Source organism: Salmo salar, chromosome 21 (genome assembly GCF_965601325.2).
Source record: "Salmo salar chromosome 21, fSalSal1, whole genome shotgun sequence".
Classification (NCBI taxonomy): Eukaryota; Metazoa; Chordata; class Actinopteri; order Salmoniformes; family Salmonidae; genus Salmo; species Salmo salar.
In genome coordinates this window covers 13,731,558-13,752,726 of record NC_138311.1, presented here as the reverse complement: position 1 = coordinate 13,752,726, position 21,169 = coordinate 13,731,558, and the positions used below count along the sequence as shown (strand labels likewise).

The following is a 21,169-nucleotide window of genomic DNA, read 5'->3' as shown; positions in this document are numbered from 1 at the left end:
TAATTCAGATCCACAATGCCGGAAATTCTGGGGGATTAACACTACATTTACATAATTATGGTCAGGGACGGACAAACAGCGTATAAATACCAACTTGGTTGACATGATCCTCATTGAACTTAATAGAAGTCTCCCACTACAATAAGCTGCCATCATATTATGAAGCTGGTGTTTAACAAATGTGATAACCACAATAAGCAGACGACACTATTGATTATGTAGAGAGCCACATGAGATGATGTCGAAATAAAACACGCAATGTAATTTTGATAAAATTGTGATAAATGGTGCTTTGCATAAGTGTATAGAATTCTTACTGTAACAAAGGGAGTGCAAGACTAATACAAAAAAATAAGGCATTTAAACTGGATAATGGCCAAAAGTCCCCTGTTAGATTTACTTGCACCAACTCTTATTTTGAATGTGAAATGACAGCACCTGTGGTGTTCTCTTTCAAAAACGTGTTTTGATGTCTCACTATGGGATATCACTGTCTAGCGATTCACTAGGGAAGAACCAATCACACAACGTGTCGGAGACATACAGGTCCAGTTGCGCATGAGCTGAGCCCCTCCCTCCTTATAAGGTGCCACTCGCCCCACCCTCTTCCTTGCGAAGAGCACTACGCTCCTTGAAGCTCTCCTCAGCACAACTTGATCCCTGTCTTCAACTGTTCTCAGACGAACCGCAAGGTTAACGCAGCCGAGTGTAGTTCCTCACCTTTCGTCTTTTAGTGTTCAACAACTGACTGAAAGGAAAGTTTTAGCTTAGAGTAGAATTAATTTTCTACCCCAAGACTTCGGTGGTAGTTATCCTCACACGGCTAGCTATCGAGACTTGGTTAGTTAACTCTGCAAAACCAACTCAACTAGCTCCCTACCTGCCCAGACGGTAGCATTTTCAGCTCCTTCGCTTAGTACAACCTACATAGAGTCCCACAGTGGAGGTGTCATAGTACCCATAAAACCTAGTGGTCAAACAGGGAAATGGTTCCAAAAAATGTTCCACCATAAATTTCAAAAACACTTAAATTAATGGCTGTGTTTTGTAGAGGCTTACCCTGGCATTAAGTTTTGATAATCATGTACATCTCAGAGAAGATGACTTATCAATATATTCGGCCCTATATCCTCTCAGATTCGAAAATGCTAATTATCATCCAAGTAGACATGCAAGACTACAAATCCCTGCAAGCTCCTGCACATGATCTCTATCTGGCCCCTTTGCTAACAGGTACATTTTAATACATTTTTCCTATGTATTCATTACTACATTTAGCTAACAAATAGTTCATCCAGAGATTCTTACCTTTGCCTTGATTCGGCAGTCTCGTCCAGATCATTATGGCATTTGTAGTTCTTTATGATAGCCAAATTAGCAGCTAATTAGCATTTCATTTGTTGGGGGTAAATACAGGCGAATATAATGATAAAAGTCACCTTGTCCGATAGAGATTTACAGTTATCAAAATGTCACGCCAGGGTAAGCCTACCCGAAACATAGCCCTTATTTTAATTGTTTCTAAAAACGATTGGAACCATTCCCCTGTTCGACTGCTAAGTTTTATGGGTATTATGACTCATACTACGGTACTCTATTCACACGTTTGTGTTGACTAGACTGACTGGTTTAGCCTCTTTGCATTATGGTTGTGGGAGATTTTCTGCCCGAAGATGAATACCCATGCGGTTCTCTTCGGCTAGCACTGTGCAACCTTAGCCCATGACATGGTTTCTAGCTAGCTAATGACTACACTAACCCCACACGGTTTTCGTCTGCTAAAGTGGTGCTAGCTATAGCTAGGCTATTAGCCCACTGGGTGAACACTATCTAGCTAATACAAAAGCCTCACAGCTAAGCATCAACTAACACATGCATAACCTGGTTAGCAATACATTTCTCCCGGTGTAATTATGGGCCCCTGTACCCCATGGGAAACAAACATGCTCAGGCAGCTCTCGAATGAGTCCCACAAGTTTTGTAAGGTTTTAACAAGTAGTGGTGGACATTCCTGCAGTCAGCATGCCAATTACACGCTAACACAACACTTGAGACATCTGTGGCATTGTGTTGTGTGACAAAACTGCACATTTTAGAATGGCCTTTTATTTTCCCAGCACAAGGTGCACCTATGTAATGTCCATGCTGTTTAATCAGCTTCTTGATATGCCACACCTGTCAGGTGGATGGATTATCTTGGCAATTTAGAAAGGCTCACTAACAGGGATGTAAACAAATTTGTGCAAAACTTTTGAGAGAAATAAGCTTTTTGTGCATATGGAAAGTTTCTGGAATATTTTATTTCAACTCATTAAAAATGGGACCAACACTTTACATGTTCAGTTTATATTTATGTTCAGTGTAAATCTTATTTTATTTTATCTGCAAGCCTCTTGTACTTGATTTAGTCTATTTAGTATTTTTATTACTATGTTATATATTTACAATGTGACTTATTTCATTGCTTTCCTGTGTTACTTATTTGATTACTATGTCACTTTTGTCACCATTGCATTGTGTGAGAAGCCTGCAAGTACATGACAATAACATTTAATTTGACTGGATTTGATTTGTCCTCACCAGTGGATTCAGGTGACCAGGACTGGCCCTCCTTTTCTGATATATTTTGCACACACAATCATTTACAGTACTTTTCCACAAACCTTTCAAATGGCATCCAATGTATCTTAAATAACAAAAATGAATGAATATATATTGGTGGTGACAGGGAGTAGACATGCCACTGTCTTAATGCTGAAAAAAGTGTCTTGCCTCCTACTGGCAGCTGTAGCTGGCTGGTAGTGTTGCCGGTCGGGAGAAGGGCGCGTGGGCTATGTGAAGAAAACAGCACATGAATGTCAGGCGCAAGGCTGCCGCTTGATAAAGCAACCCATTGCGGGCGCCCCGTGAATGAGGCCGATGTGAGCAAAAAAGCAACCATTCTGGAAGAACGCAGATCTCTCCAGTGCTCATTGCTAACTGGGTTGGTTCTTGAAAATAGGTGGACCATAAACAGCTATTGGGAGAGGGTGCAGCAGAGCAAGTTGCACAACCCAGTTAGCAATGACCTGCACTGTTGGAGGTCGGAGATTAAGAATTTCACTGTATCCTGCAATTTACACCCTGTGCTTGTGACTAATAAACTCATCTAATCATCTAATCTAAACCCAAAACTCCTCATTTCCTCTATCCTAAAACCAATGCACCAAGGGGCTAATTCTGACTTATGAAATGTATACCTTTTTTATGCATTTTGATTTCAGCACTTCTCAGTATTTGGTATTCAGACTTACCCTATGCACATAAAGGCCTTACTGATGTGGCTCCCTTGGAGGGTGGCCTACCAATTTGATCAAGGAGTTTTTCTTCAATTTATTTTTCTGTTAATTTATCTAAACTAATTCCTTTAATAAATACTGTGTACCTTTAATTTGAATTTGATCGGCACATTGGAATGTAGCCTATGAATGCGTTCAGAATGGAGATCAATGAAAGACAGCCATCAAAACATATCCATATTTATCTCTGTTTCAGAACCCATGTGTAGATTTAAAAACACTGATATTTCACAATATGTATGTTTAGGGAAGTTTTCATGAACCCTAGGCTACCTCAGGGAAAAATACGGTTTGGAGAGCCTTTATAAACTAAATAAAAAAAACTTTGGTTTGAAAATAGCCACATTCAGTTCTTCAAGCCATGGTAACGTTGGAAGATTAGTGTACATAGAATTATAATAGGGAGAATAGTGTATAATACTATACCCTTGTCACGCCCTGATCTGTTTCACCTGTCCTTGTGCTTGTCTCCACCCCCTCCAGTTGTCACCCATCTTCCCCACTTATCCTCTGGATATTTATACCTGTGTTTTCTGTCTGCCTGGCCAGTTCGTCTTCTTTGTCAAGATTACCAGCGTTTCTTCTGTCTTTTCCTAGCCTCTCTTGTTTCTCGTCCTCCTAGTTTTTGACCCTTGCCTGTCTTGACCCTGTACTCGCCCACCTGACCACTCTGCCTGTCCCTGACCCTGCCGTCCTGTACCTTTGGTCCACCTCTGGACTACTGAACACTGCCTGTCCCTGACCCTGCCTGCACTCCTGTACCTTTGCTCCTACTCTGGATTATCGACCCCTGCCTGACTTGACCTGTTGTTTGCCTGCCCCTGTTGTTACAATAAACATTGTTACTTCACACAGTCTGCACTTGGGTCTTACCTTGATACCTGATATGGCCTATTGCCCGCACTGGCATGGACCTGTGCGACGACCAGGCCATTGCGCAATGCATCAGGTTTAAACTGTTATGGTTTGGTCTGCACTCCATAATGATTTAATTAGCCTACATGTCCATTGTTTTTACATTAACCTTTAAAACTCTGACCCCCTCTGGTGGTATTTTGTAAACAACACATAATATTGTATACTACCCTCATTTCGGTTTCATATATTCGGATAAAGCTGAAGTCTCTACCTATCTATCCATTGATGTAAATACAATGTGTATAAAACATTAAGAACACCTTCCTAATATAGATTTTCCCCCCTGGCACCTACTACCATACCCCGTTAAAAGGCACATACATCTTTTGCCTTGCCCATTCACCCTCTGAATAGCACACATACACAATCCATGTCTCTATTGTCTCAAGGCTTAAAACCTCTATGGGCTAGGTGGGACGCAAGCGTCCCACCCGTGGTGCACTCCATCAACAGCAGGTGCATTTCAAGAGCGGCAAATTTGAATCCAAATAAATGTCAAAATTCAAATTTTTCAAACATACAACTATTTTACACCCTTTGAAAGATAAACATCTCCTTAATCTAACCACGTTTTACGATTTCAAAAAGGTTTTACGGCGAAAGCATAAATTTAGAGTATGTTAGGACAGTACATTTACAAGAGTTGTGTGTAATGTTTTGTCAATTCAAAGACAGGGTCACCAAAACCATAAAACCAGCTAAAATGATGCATTAACCTTTTACAATCTCCATCAGATGACACTCCTAGGACATTATGTTAGACAATGCATGCATTTTTAGTTCTATCAAGTTCATATTTATATCCAAAAACAGCGTTTTACTATGGCATTGATGTTGAGGAAATCGTTTCCCTCCAATAACCGGCAGTCAAGTCAGTACCACAAATTAAATAATTAAAATTAGAAAACATTGGTAAAATATTATATTGTCATTTAAAGAATTATAGATGTACATCTCTTGAACGCAATCAACTTGCCAGATTTAAAAATAACCTTACTGGGAAATCACACTTTGCAATAATCTGAGCACTGCGCCCAGAAAAATACGCGTTGCGATACAGACTAGACGTCATGTTGGGGAGATCTAAAATCGAAAATACTATGTAAATAATCCATTACCTTTGATTCTCTTCATCAGATGTCACTTCCAGGTATCACAGGTCCATAACGAATGTAGTTTTGTTCAAAAAAGCTCATCATTTATGTCCAAAAATCTCCGTCTTGTTAGCACATGATCTAAGCCAGCCGGACTTCTCGTCATGAACGAGGGGAAAAAATATATTTACGTTCGTTCAAACATGTCAAACGTTGTATAGCATAAATCATTAGGGCCTTTTTTAACCAGAACATGAATAATATTCAAGGTGGACGAATGCATTCTCTTTTATACCGTATTGGAACGAGGGTACCCAACATGAACTCGCGCGCCAGGTGTCTAATGGGCCATCATCGTTCCATGGCTCTTGTTCGGTCAGATTTCCCTCCAGAAGACTCAAAACACTTTGTAAAGGCTGGTGACATCTAGTGGAAGCAATAGGAAGTGCCAAAATATTCCTCAGCCCCTGTGTTTTTCAATGGCATAGGTTTAAAGGTAATACAACACATCAGGTATCCACTTCCTGTCAGAAAATGTCTCAGGGTTTTGCCTGCCAAATGAGTTCTGTTATACTCACAGACACCATTCAAACAGTTTTAGAAACTTTAGAGTGTTTTCTATCCATATATAATAAGTATATGCATATTCTAGTTACTGGGTAGGATTAGTAACCAGATTAAATCGGGTACATTTTTTTTATCCAGCCGTGCAAATACTGCCCCCTAGCCCTAACAGGTTAAACATCCTTTAATCTCCTCCCCTTCATCTAAAATAATTGAAGTGGATTTAACAAGTGACATCAATTAGGGATCCTAGCTTTCACCTGGATTCACCTGGTCAGTATGTCATAGAAAGAACAGGTGTTCTTAATGTTTTGTACACTCAGTCTATATCCCTTGTATGATTCCCAGTTTGTCGAATAGATTGCAATAGGAGATCACATGACATCTCTTTGCCACTTTAAACCAGTTGCGTCTGGTTTGGGTAGGGAGTCACTGTGCCAAAAATGGAACATCACAAAATGACCTTAGCAATCAGGTCTTTCAAGTTGTGGAGTTTGAAATAAGACCCAGCAAGGTGGAAGCTTATTTTCCAATTCACTTTTCCTATTGTAAACTATGAGCTAGAGAAACGGTGCATATGGAGGATGCATACAAGGTAGTGTGGATGGAGAAGGAAATGCATTGCTTCACAATGACCATCAGGGTGTACCCTTTCCATGCATACTAAATGTTTGTACTTTTGGGGCCCGATTCACTCAGAAAATGTACACCTTTCCTATGCACGCCTTTCCTACATACTACTCAGTAGTTGGTTTTCAGACTTACATTTTGCAAGTGCATATTTGCAGTCAAGATTCTCTTGTGCACACTGAACTAATTAAATTAAACTGCTGAAAACCCTACCACTTGCTGGAAGACAGATTTTCTCGTGAAGTTTAGGGCTTTCAGTACATTTATTTATAGCCAACCCTTTAAATTTGGTGTACCTTTAATTTTCTCGACAGACTCACTAGAATATATGGAGAGAACGGTTCAGAATATTAGGGATCAATGAAAGAAAGCCATGTAAATACAGAGCCTTTAAGCACTAAATATATTGCTGAATAAAAAATACAGTGGTTTGATTCTTCCTGAAAGTTGCCATATTCAAAAGCTCAATCCATAAAATATTGGAAGGTGAGAAAAGTGTACGATAGGGGTTGAATAGTAGTCCTATAAATGTACCCTAATAATCCTCACTAATCATAGAACTGTGATGACAACTTGTAATACGTTAGCCTAATATGATCCACTATTGCTAGTGATCCTCGGGAACAATCACACAAACATGACAGAGGAAAGAACGGTAAACTAATGATGTAATGGAATGATGCAACATTTAAATGACCAAATAGGGCTGCCTTCTGTATAGCACCCCTACCTTGTCACAACACAACTGATTGGCTCAAAAGCATTAGGAAGGAAAGAAATTCCACATATTAACTTTTAACAAGACACACTCATGAAGCTAGTTGAGAGAATGCCAAGAGTGTGCAAAGCTGTCATCAAGGCAAAGGGTGGCTACTTTGAAGAATCTAAAATCTTTGTTTTACACTTTTTTGGTTACTACATGATTCCATATGTGTTATTTATGTGTTATGTCTTCTAAGATAGTGGTGAAGAGGGCACGACAAAGAATATTCCCTCTCAGGAGACTGAAAAGATTTGTCATGGTTCCTCAGATCCTCAAAAGGTTCTACAGCTGCACCATTGAGAGCATCCTGACTGGTTGCGTCACTGCCCGTTATGGCAACTGCTCGGCCTCTGACCGCGAGGCACTACAGAGGGTAGTGCGTACGGCCCAATACATCACTGGGGAAAAGCTTTCTGCCATCCAGGCCCTCTATATCAGGCTGTGTCAGAGGAAGGCCCTAAAAATTGTCAAAGACTCCAGCCACCCTAGTCATAGACTTTTCTCTCTGCTACCACGACAAGCGGTACCGGAGCGCCAAGTCGAGGTCCAAAAGGCTTCTTAACAGCTTCTACCCCAAAACCATAAGACTCCTGAACAGCTAATCAAAGGGCTACTGTTAGGGTTGAACTGACTATTTGTCTGCATAACTTATATAATATACTGGGGAAGCTATGCTAAGTACATAAACTACGAGTAAATCATCTGTTGAAGACAAGAAATACAACCGGCAACAGGAAGTGCGTCACGACGCTGGGATCAGCCTACACGCCGACGACAGGAGGAGCAAGTTTAAACCACGCTCCTCCTCCCTCGGACAGGCCAGCATTGAGCAGGAACTAACTCTGTTAGAGTATAAAAGAGAGAACAATAGGATGTGTCGTTCTCTTCTTCTGTTTTGCCCTGCGAGGTGTCACAGAGAGACCGTATACGAACGACACATTTACCATACACGTGTTTGCATTAATTAAAATACAGCTAAATCAGAAGTCACTATGTGCTGACTATTTTGTTCTATTACCAGAAACAAACTGTCGCAACTTTAACACTACTCAGACCACTCTTTTACGCTGCTGTTACTCTGTTTATAATCTATGCATAGTCACTTTAACTCTACCTACATGTACATATTACCTCAATTACCTCAACTAACCGGTGCCCCCGCACATTGACTCTGTACTGGTACCCCCTGTATAAAGCCTTGCTTATTATTTTACTGCTGCTGTTGAATTATTTGTTACTTTTAATTTCTATTTTTTACTTATCTATTTTTTACTTAACACTTTTTTTATTTTTTTATCTTAACTTCTTAAAGCATTGTTGGTTAAGGGCTTGTAAGTAAGCATTTCACTGTAAGGTCCACACCTGTTGTATTTGGCGCATGTGACAAATACAATTTTATTTTATTTGATTCACTATTATTCTACAATGTAGAAAATAGTGAAAATAAAGAAAAACCCTTGAATGAGTGGGTGTGTCCAAACTTTTGACTGGTAGTGTAAGTATTCACACCCCTGAGTCAATACATGTTAGAATCAACTTTGGCAGAGATTACAGCTGTGAGTCTTTCTGGGTAAGTCTCTAAGAGCTTTGCACACCTGGATTGTACAATATTTGCACATTATTCTTTTACGAATTCTTCAAGATCTGTCAAGTTGGTTGTTGCTCATTGTGAGACAGCCATTTTCAAGTCTTGCAATAGATTTTCAAGCCTATTTCAGTCAAAACTGTAACTAGGCCACTCAGCAACATTCAATGTCGTCTTGGGAAGTAACTCCAGTGTACATATTGACCTTGTGTTTTAGGTCATTGTCCTGCTGAAATGTGAATTTCTCTCCCAGTGTCTGATGGAAAGCAGACTAAACCAGGTTTTCCTCTAGGATTGTGCGTGTGCTTAGCTCTATTCTGTTCCTTTTTATATAAAAAAAACTCCCTAGTCCTTGCCGATGACAAGCATACCCATAACATGATGCAGCCACCACCATGCTTGAAAATATCAAGAGTGGTATTTTATTTTAGTGCGTTATTGCAAACAGGATGCATGTCTTGGAATAATGTTTTCTGTCATTTTCACTGTCATTTAGGTTAGCATTGTGGAGTAATTACAATGTTGTTGATCCATCCTCAGAAATCTCTGAACGGTTTCCTTCCTCTCCAGCAACTGATTTAGGAAGGATGCCTGTAACTTTGTATTGTCTAGGTGTATTGATACACCATCCATTGTGTAATTTATAACTTCAATATACTCATAGGGATATTCAATGGCTGCTTTTGTTTTACCCATCTACCAATAGCTGCCCTTCTTTGCGAGGTATTTGAAAACCTCCCTGGTCTTTGTGGTTGAATCTGTGATTGAAATTCACTACTGGACTGAGGGACCTTACAGATAATTGTATATGTGTTGTACAGAGTTTAGGTTGTCATTAAAAAATCATGTTAAACACTATTATTGCACACAGATAAAACAAAATGTGGAAAAAGTCAAGGGGTGTGAATACTTTCTGAAGGCACTGTACATATATATATTTATATTCCCGACTCAGACATTAATCATTCTGATATTTCTTAATTAATTTCTTAAATTCTTTTGGTATTTGTGTGTATTGTTAGGTATTACTGGAGATATGAACATAAGAATTTCACTGCTCCTGCAAAATATGTGTCCGTGACCGCATGAGCATTTCACCTAGGTTAGCAGTGGTACAGTTAGCCTTGCTGTATGAGTTAACCTGTTATAGGCCGTCTCATGGCTCAGATCCCCGCATGGTGGGACTGATTCCGTTAGTAGGCACAAAGCAACTTAATGCTAGGTGAACTAAATACGAGAGCTAAGCTAGTAATCCCTAGACCATGGTTAGCTACCTAGCGTTTGTCGTGAGGGCTAATAGCATAGCTTAAGCTAGCACGGGCTGCTACTTGTTAAAACCTTACAAAACTCGCAGGACTCGTATGAGAGCTGCCTGCGTATGTTTGTTTCCCATGGGATACAGGGGCCCATAATGGCTCCGGGAGAAAAGTATAGCTAACTGGGTTATGCATGTACTAGTCGACACTTAGCCGTGAGGCTTTTGTGTTAGCTAGCTAGTTTTCACCTAGTGGGATAATAGCCTAGCTATAGCTCACACCACGTTTGCAGAAGAAAACTGTGTAAATAGCTTTGCTTCTTCGGTCTTATTGTCACGTCCTGACCAGTATAAGGGGTTATTTGTTATTGTAGTTTGGTCAGGACGTGGCAGGGGTATGTTTGTTTTGTTGGGGTTTTTGTGTTGTGTTCTATGTTTTGTATTTCTATGTTCTATTTTCTATTTTTTCTATTTCTATGTCTAGTTTATTGTTTTGCCCTTCAATTGGAGGCAGCTGTTCCTTGTTGCCTCTAATTGAAGGTCCTATTTAGTAGGGGTGTTTTCTGGGTAGTTGTTCTTTGTATAGCCTAGTAGCCTTACAGGACTGTTTTGTCGTTGTTTTTGTATATTTTTGTTTTCCTTCTTCAATAAAAAAAGATGAGTATACATATTCCCGCTGCGTTTTGGTCCAATCCCTACGACAGCCGTGACACTTGTAAGTCTCTTTTGACCATAGCACGTTGAGGTGTAACCGGTCGGTTTAGCCAACGAAACGAGTGCCCGTTATACGTACTAAATGAGGTGGAAGGGCCAGTAGCAGCTGGCTTCCCAGCATCATCGAGCTGCCAGCGCAAGAGAGTGGGGGTTTAAATACATGACCTCGTTGGCCCTCAGACGGTGTAGCAGTGGCCATAATTTGTTGAAACGGGGAGTCACGTTGGGCCGCGGTCAAGCCACTGTTACCCTTCCTACATCCCTAATTTGTGGAAAAAAAGGATGTCTTTATACCCAGTAGTGCCTGCAGAACATTTGCCATGACAGGCTTCAGCTAGCTTATTACATGCCTCGCGGCTAACTGAAATGAGCACTATTTATAAACACTATAGCCATGGGGCTAGTGTAGGCGTTAGTTAGCTAGCAACCAGGTCATGGGCTAAGTTTGTTATAGCTAGCACAGTACTAGCCGAAGTGAAGCGTGTGGGTATTTGTCTTCAAAATCTCCCAGGACCATAATGCAGAGAATTTAAACCAGTCAGTCTAGCAACTCAAATGCGTGAATGAGGTTGTAATAAACAAGGGAGCTGGCAATACTTCCATCTGGGCAGGTAGGGAACTCATTCTGAGTTTGCTAGCAATGCTTATGCTACCATCTGGGCAAGTAGGGAGCTAGCTGAGTTAGCTTAGGCTTTGCAGTATTAGCTAACCAAGTCTGGACAGCTAGCCGTGTGACGATAACTACCCCCGGAGACTTAAGAGTAGAAAACCAGTTCTACTGGAAGCTGAAACTTTCGGTCAGTTGTTCAACACAAAAAGACAAGGGCTGAGAAAGTACGTTTGGCCACGTTAACCTTGCGGTTCACCTGAGAGCAGTTAAGCAGGAAGACATGGATCAAGTCATGCTGAGGAGAGCTCCAAGCAGCGTAGTGATCTTCGCAAAGAAGAGGGTGGGGCGAGTGGCGCCTTATAAGGAGGGAGGGCTCACCTCATTCGGCACTGTATCGGTCGGTCTGTGACAGACGCTGTGTGATTGGTTCTTCCAAAGTGAATCGCTAGAACGCGATTTTGACTTTTTCCACATTTTGTTGTGTTCTTGCCTGAATTTAAAATCCTCAGTTTTCTCCTATCACAGCCATTAAACTCTGTAACTGTTTAAAGCACAATACTAACCTAATTGACAGAATGAAAAGAAGGAAGCTTGTACAGAATAAAAATATTCCAAAACATGCATCCTCTTTTTGTCCTGAATACAAAGTGTTATGTTTGGGGCAAATCCAATCCAACACTCTCCATATTTTCAAGCATAGTGGTGGCTGTATCATGTTATGGTATGCTTATAATCATTAAGGACTGGGGAGTTTTTTTTAGATAAAAAATAAACGGAATGGAGCTAATCACAGGCAAAATCCTAGAGCAAAACCTGGTTCAGTCTGTTTTCACCAGACACTGGGAGACGAATTCACCTTTCAGCAGGACAATATCCTAAAACACAAGGCCAAATCTACACTGGCGTTGCTTACCAATAAGACTGTGAATGTTCCTTAGCGGCCAAGTTACAGTTTTGACTCAAATCTACTTGAAAATCTATGGCAAGACATGAAAATGGTAGTCTAGCAATGATCAATAACCAATTTGAAAGAGCTTGAACATTTTTGAAAATAATAATGGACAAATGTTGCACAATCTAGGTGTGGAAAGCTCTTAGAGACTTACCCAAAAAGACTCACAGCTGTAATCGCTGCCAAAGGTGATTCTACAAAGTATAGAATTAGGAATATGAATATTTATGTAAATTAAATATTTCTGTATTTCATTTTCAATACATTTGCAAAAAACATGTTTTCACTTTGTCATTATGGGGTATTGTGTGTAGATGGGTGTGAAGGCTCTGCATCTACACCTTTCCCTCTTTGGTTGTGCTCTTTGTTACTCTTTTGTATCATCACTTTCTTTTCAACAACAACATCCATCTACACTTCCACTCTACTGCTGTCCTCTCATCAGCCGGTAAACCACCACATCCACACACCCCAATGGAAACCTAATGAAGTCTCCCCTGAGGGAAGTCAATCAGTCTCCCTACAGTAAGCCATTTCTCCAGCCCTAACTGATCATTTTCCCTCTAATATCCTAGGCCTGGCTTCACACTGGCTGATCAATGTTGTTGAAAATAGTTGACTGTCCATTCTCTCTGGGAGCTGTGGGGAAGTGAAAAACATACTAAATGAATGACTTTGTAAAGTGAGACAGGAAGGCTCGTATAACCCATGGTTCTCCCTCAAAACATGTTCCCGTCAGCCTCATCACAACTGAATTAGCAATTCAAAGTGCGGCCGAGGGATTGCGAGATTTTTATGTGGATGCCCAGTGTGATGAGGGTTCACATTTGTATCCTGTCACTTCTCTGTCACTCACTTGGCACTGGAGTAAGGAGGCAGCAATCATTTTTAACCTCAGACTTCTACAGTGGCCAGCAACACATAATCTCCTTAAAGAATAAATAACATAAGGTTATCCAATCATGAGAGTATTTTTCTCTCATAGTTTCCACTCCTCCCATTGAAATACATTTATCAGAGAAAGAGTTAAGGGAAAAATTACTTTAGAAGTGCCCTTCGTGAAAGTTGTGAGGTTGCACACTTTGCACTCTTAGTAGATTATGAGATTTCATCATCTTAAACTGTGACATTATGACATGGGATCAATAATCCTAATTAGCAAATCTAAAGCAACCCAAAGTAGTCATCAGATTTTGAGATTATATTTTCAACCTTAATGATCAATTGGCCGTTTGAAGTGTCTTAATAATGCTACAGTAAATCTCACCCTGCAACTTGCTAAGGAAGGCTCCTGAGTCTCCTAGGGACATGTAAATTCAGCACTATCCCAATGCTTTCCGCTGCTTCTTCTGCTGTGCATCAGCAGCATCCACTGTGGTCTTTAGGAAGACGTGAAAACATGCTATCTTTAAGTTTTTGTTACCTAATGTATATAACACATCTTCTCTATAATTTATCATATATACTGTATACTGTATTTCTTGTCTATAACTTATCTTTTATATAATTTAACTTATTTTGCACTGGCAATTATTTGGTCATAATCCAACAGATTTTTCCTCGTTTTTTGTTAAAAAGGCAATGCAGTTAGAAGAATTGTGCTTTATTTGCAAGCAGTGATAGTGTAGGGCCTTAAAGGCTTGATTTTAATGTTGCCATTTCTACTTTGCCTAATGATGTGCCAACAGGGGACTGGTGTTAAACACATACATGAATATTTATGTAAATTAGATATTTCTGTATTTCATTTTCAATACATTTGCAAAAATGTCTAAAAACATGTTTTCACTTTGTCATTATGGTGTATTGTGTGTAGATGGGTGAGAAAAAAAATATTTAATCCATTTTGAATTCAGGCTGTAACACAACAAAATGTGGAATAAGTCAAGTGGAATGAATACTTTGTGAAGGCACTGTATCTACACCTTTCCCTCTTTGGCTGTGTCGTTTTTTTACTCTCTTTTGTATCATCACTTTCTTTTCAACAACATCCCTCTACACTTCCACTCTACTGCTGTCCTCTCACCACCACATCCACACACCCCAATGGAAACCTAATGAAGTCTCCCCTGAGGGAAGTCAAAGTGTAAAGAAACTCAAGGTTACCCCGGTTCTCTGAGAATGAGTGAGATGTCTCACTATGGGATATCGCGTTCTAGCGATTCACTACGGAAGAGTCAATCACACAATGTCTGTCGGAGCGGTTTTGAAGGAGAGAAATTTAATCTCCACACTTTCGGCTCAAAAGGCTGCTGTCAAATAGCCTCAAGCACAATATACAAATGTATTGAAAATAAAATACAGAAATCTAATTTACATAAGTATTTACACCTCTAAGTCAATACATGTTAGAATCACCTTTCGCAGGGATTACAGATGTGAGTCTTACAGGGTAATGTTCAATGTAGTCTTGGTTAGCAACTCCAGTGTTTGGCCTTGTGTTTTAGGTTATTGTCCTGCTGAAAGGTGAATTTATCTCCCGGTGTGTTGGGAAAACAACCTAGTTGGGAGAACTCCCTAGTCTTTGTCAATGACAAACATACCCATAACATGATTCAGCAACCGCCATGCTTGAATATATGAAGAGTGGTACTCAGTAATGTGTTGTTGGATTTGCACCAAACATAAAAAAAATTTTGTTGCCAGTTTTACTTTAGTGCCTTATTGCAAAGGTTTTGGAATATTTGTATTCGGTACAGGTTTCCTTTTTTTCACTCTCATTTAGGTTAGTATTGTGGAGTAACTACAATGTTGTTGATCCATCCTCAGTTTTCTCCTATCACAGCCATTAAACTCTAACTGTTTAAAGTCACCATTGGCTTTATGGTGAAATCCCTGAGCGGTTTCCTTCCTATCCGGCAACTGAGTTAGGAAGGACGCCTGTATCTTTGTAGTGTCTAGGTGTATTGACACACCATCCATTGTGGCATTTATAACTTCACTATACTTTCACTATACTTTTTCAAAGTTTATCCAATCTACCAATAGGTGCCCTTCTTTGCAAGGCATTTGTGATTGAAACTGTGTTTTAAATTCACTGCTCAACTGGGGGACCTTACAGATAATTGTATGTGTGGGATACAGCGATGAGGTAGTCGTAAAAAGAATCATGTTAAACACTATTGCACACAGAGTGAGTCCATGCAACTTATTATGTGACTTGTTAAGCACACTGTGTGCAATAATAGTGTTTAACAGGATTTTTTATGACTACCTTATCTCTGTACCCCACACATACAATTATCTTTAAAGTCCTCCAGTTGAGCAGTGAATTTAAAACACAGATTCAACCACAAAAGCCTTGCAAAGAAGGGCACCTATTGGTAGATTGGATAAATATTGAAAAAGCAGACACTGAATATCCCTTTGAGCATGGTGAAGTTATTAGTTACACTTTGGATGGTGTATCAATACACCCAGTCACTACAAAGATACAGGCATCCTTCCTAACTCAGTTGCTGGATAGGAAGGAAACCTCTCAGGGATTTCATCATAAGGCCAATCGCGACAGCTAGTCTTACTGAGGTCCAATATATAATTTAAAATACATTACAGACAAAAGACATTACAATTTACATACACTTAAAAGCATTTACATGTAGTGTGTGTGTGCATCGTGTGTGGGTGCATCTATCAAACATACATACATGTCAGTACATACACACAACAAGTAGGTTACATGGGGAGACGCATTGTGCCGTGAGGTGTTGCTTTATCTGTTTCCTGAAACCAGGTTTGCTGTTCACTTGTGCTATATAAGATGGAAGGGCGTTCCATGCATTCACGGTCCTGAATAAGACTGTACATTTCCTTGAATTTATTCTGAACCTGGGGACTGTAAAAGTGTGTGTGTCAGTGCTGTGTGTAAGTTAACTATGCAAACAATTAGGAATTTCCAACACATTGTTTCTTATAAAAACAAGAAGTAACACAGTCAGTCTCCTCAACTCTTAGCCAAGAAAGACTGGCACTGGCTCACATTGTCTGTTCTGCGCAAGCTGCAGCTTAACTAGGTCTTTCTTTGCAGCACTTGACCATATGACTGGACAGTAATCACAATAAGATAAAACTAGAGCCTGCAGGACTTGCTTTGTGGAGTGTGGTGTCAAAAAAGCAGAGCATCTCTTTATTACCAACAGACCTCTCCCCATTTTTACAACAATTTAATCTATTTGTTTTGACCATGACAATCTGATGTAACCCAAGTAATTTAGTCTCCTCAACTTGTTCAACAGCCACACCATTCATTACCAGATTCAGCTGAGGTCTAGAATTTAGGGAATGATTTGTACCAAATGCAATGTTCCTTGTTTTAGAGATGTTCAGGACCCGTTTCAGTCACTTCATTAGCTGTGGTTGATCATGCGTAGTATATGTGACCGACCGGCTCGATTCACTCTTATGTAGCAAGGCTGGTTTACATTACAGGTGTGTTCGTGAATTTAATCTGGAGTGCCAGAGTGTGCTCTGGGCATTCGTAAACTAAGAGTGTTGTCAGATTGGCCGTTCATAAATTCAGAGCGTTTCGCTCTCGGAGCGTTCAGAGCGCACACTGGACGCTCTGGCCGAGGAGTAGGGTTGACCCGAGCATTCTGACCTAACAACAGCAGTCAAGCACCCAAGCTAACTGGCTAATGTTGGCTAGCTTGCTAGCAATTTCCAGAACAGCTCACAGACCATTTTACTCACCCTATCAGAGCTGGTTAAGCTGTTTTTATGCAGAGCGTTGGTGACTGCAAATGTGCTGCTGGAAAAAATTGAATTACACTTTTTTTGCCAACGTTTACTGACACCGGCCATATTCAACGGGTGTTGGGCATTTGTAAATTTGTCAGTTATTCTGCTACGTCTATCGACAGTTGTCGCAGTGACATCATAAACATTCTATTGAAATAGTTACTTTCATAGTAGAGTTTTTTATTTAGACAGGTAGCTAGCTAGCTAAACAATGAATCATAATCCCAACTCATAACATTACTACCCTGCATGAGTCAGTAGGAAGCTAACCAACCAGGTTAAATGTTAGCTAGCTAACATTAGGCTATAATTAGCAATGCAAATGGCTCTGAGATACAAATAATATTACTACACAGATCATACACATAATGTCAGCTAGCTAGCCAGCCATCTAATGTTAGCTAGCTAGCTAACAGTACACTTTAACTTGAAATGAGAATAACTTTTTGACGAGGCTCTTAATTTAACAATTGTATTCATATTTACAGATGGCATACATGTTTATTATTAAGGCACATTAAAGTTCACATGTTCCAGAAGGCTTTTCTGCCAAAAATCACATTTTGATTTAAAAAAAAAAGTTTACTTTCAAATGGTGCTCCTGTGAAGTAGTGACACGTGACATACGCCTAGTTTCCAGAAACGAGTCACATATGGTTGAATCATCGGCATACATGGACACATATGCTTTGTTTAATGCCAGTGGCAGGTCATTGGTAAAAATAAAAATGAGTAGAGGGCCTAGAGAGCTGACCTGTGGTACACCACACTTTACATATTTGACATTAGAGAAGCTCCATTAAAGAAAACCCTCTGAGTTCTATTAGATAGATTGCTCTGAATCCACGATATGGCAGAGGTTGAAAAGCCATAACACAAACGTTTTCTCAACAACTGGTTATGGTCAATAATATCCAAGGCTGCATTGAAATCTAAGAGTACAGCTCCCACTATCTTCTTATTATCAATTTATTTCAGCCAATCATCAGTCATTTGTGTCAGTACATGTTGAGTGCCCTTTATAAGCATGCTGAAAGTCTGTTGTTAATTTGTTTACATAGAAATAGCATTGTGTTTGGTAAACACAATTGTTTCCAACAGTTTGCTGAGCTGGCAGCAAGCTGATAGGTCTGCTGTTAGAACCAGTAAAGGCCACTTTACCACTCTTAGGTAGCGGAATGATTTTGGCTTCCCTCCAGGCTTGTGGACAAAGACTTTCCTATAGGCTCAGATTAAAGATTTGACAGATAGGAGTGGCTATAAAGTCAGCTACCATCCTCAGTAGCTTTCCATCTAAGTTGTCAATGCTAGGAGATTAGTCATTATTGATCGATAAAAAAAAAATCCACCTCTTTCACACTTACTTTACAAAATTACAATGCTTTTCTTTCATTATTTTTTTATGCATGAGTACAATGGCTCACTGTTTGTTGTTGGCATTCCCTGCATAAGTTTGCCCACTTTGCCAATGAAGTATTCATTAAAATAGTTGGCAACATCAAATGGTTTTGTGATGAATAAGCCATCTGATTGAATTGGTCTTTCTACCCATGAAGTAGTTTCCATTAATTAGTCTTTATATAAATGATCTTGGCTTCATAATACAGTTTCTTCTTTTTGTTGAGTTTAGTCACCATTTTTCAATTTGCAGTAAGTCAGCCACTCAGATGTGCAGCCAGACTTATTAGCCACTCTTTTTGTCCCATCTTTTTCAACCACATACAGTCGGAAGTTTACATACACATTAGCCAAATACATTTAAACTCAGTTTTTCACAATTCCTGACATTTAATCCTAGTAAAAAAATCCCTGTTTTAGGTCAGTTAGGATCACCACTTTATTTTAAGAATGTGAAATGTCAGAATTACATTTACATTTGCGTCATTTAGCAGACGCTCTTATCCAGAGCGACTTACAAATTGGTGCATTCACCTTAAGATATCCAGTGGAACAACCACTTTACAATAGTACATCTATATCTTTTTTTTGGGGGGGGGGTTAGAAGGATTACTATATCCTATCCCAGGTATTCCTTAAAGAGGTGGGGTTTCAGGTGTCTACGGAAGGTGGTGATTGACTCCGCTGTCCTGGCGTCGTGAGGGAGCTTGTTCCACCATTGGGGTGCCAGAGCAGCGAACAGTTTTGACTGGGCTGAGCGGGAACTGTGCTTCCGCAGAGGTAGGGGGGCCAGCAGGCCAGAGGTGGATGAACACAGTGCCCTTGTTTGGGTGTAGGGCCTGATCAGAGCCTGAAGGTACGGAGGTGCCGTTCCCCTCACAGCTCCGTAGGCAAGCACCATGGTCTTGTAGCAGATGCGAGCTTCAACTGGAAGCCAGTGGAGTGTGCGTGGAGCGGGGTGATGTGAGAGAACTTGGGAAGGTTGAACACCAGACGGGCTGCGGGGTTCTGGGTGAGTTGTAGGGGTTTAATGGCACAGGCAGGGAGCCCCGCCAACAGGGAGTTGCAGTAATCCAGACGGGAGATGACAAGTGCCTGGATTAGGACCTGCGCCGCTTCCTGTGTAAGGCAGGGTCGTACTCTGCGAATGTTGTATAGCATGAACCTACAGGATCGGGTCACCGCCTTGATGTTGGCGGAGAACGACAGGGTGTTGTCCAGGGTCACGCCGAGGCTCTTAGCACTCTGGGAGGAGGACACAATGGAGTTGTCCACCGTGATGGCGAGATCATGGAAAGGGCAGTCCTTCCCCGGGAGGAAGAGCAGCTCCGTCTTGCCGAGGTTCAGCTTGAGGTGGTGATCCGTCATCCACACTGATATGTCTGCCAGACATGCAGAGATGCGATTCGCCACCTGGTTATCAGAAGGGGGAAAGGAGAAGATTAATTGTGTGTCATCTGCGTAGCAATGATAGGAGAGACCATGTGAGGATATGACAGAGCCAAGTGACTTGGTGTATAGCGAGAATAGGAGAGGGCCTAGAACTGAGCCCTGGGGGACACCAGTGGTGAGAGCACGTGGTGCGGAGATGGATTCTCGCCACGCCACCTGGTAGGAGCGACCTGTCAGGTAGGACGCAATCCAAGAGTGAGCCGCGCCGGAGATACCCAACTCGGAGAGGGTGGAGAGGAGGATCTGATGGTTCACAGTATCAAAGGCAGCTGATAGGTCTAGAAGGATGAGAGCAGAGGAGAGAGAGTTAGCTTTAGCAGTGCGGAGAGCCTCCGTGACACAGAGAAGAGCAGTCTCAGTTGAATGACCAGCCTTGAAACCTGACTGATTTGGATCGAGAAGGTCATTCTGAGAGAGATAGCAGGAGAGCTGGCCAAGGACGGCATGTTCAAGAGTTTTGGAGAGAAAAGAAAGAAGGGATACTGGTCTGTAGTTGTTGCTCTCTGCAACTCTCGCGCTCTCTCTTTAATAGTAGAGCGAATTATTTATTTCAGCTTTTATTTATTTAATCACATTCCCAGTGGGTCAGAAGTTTACATACACTCAATTAGTATTTGGTAGCATTGCCTTTAAATTGTTTAACTTGGGTCAAACGTTTCGGGTAGCCTTCCACAAGCTTCCCACAATAAGTTGGGTGAATTTTGTCCCATTCCTCCAGACAGAGCTGGTGTAACTGAGTCAGGTTTGTAGGCCTCCTTGCTCGCACACACTTTTTCAGTTCTGCCCACAAATTTTCAATAGGATTGAGGCGTCTCTTTCCTGAGTGGTATGATGACTGCGTGGTCCCATGGTGTTTATACTTGTGTACTATTGTTTGTACAGATGAACGTGGTACCTTCAGGCGTTTGGAAATTGCTCCCATGGATGAACCAGACATGTGGAGGTCTACAATTTTTTTCTGAGGTCTTGGCTGATTTCCTTTGATTTTCCCATGATGTCAAGCAAAGAGGCACTGAGTTTGAAGGTAGGCCTTGAAATACATCCACAGGTACACCTCCAATTGACTCAAATTATGTCAATTAGCCTATCAGAAGCTTCTAAAGCCATGACTTCATTTTCTGGAATTTTCCAAGCTGTTTAAAGGAACAGTCAACCTAGT

The 21,169-nt window shown here is 40.7% G+C and overlaps 1 protein-coding gene across 2 annotated transcripts in view; it reads right to left on the bottom strand.

Annotated features, from left to right (window-relative positions):
* Positions 1 to 21,169, bottom strand: part of LOC106581714 (acid-sensing ion channel 4-A) — a 167,898-nt gene that overhangs the window by 88,933 nt on the left and 57,796 nt on the right. The gene's annotated exons all lie outside the window — the stretch shown is intronic.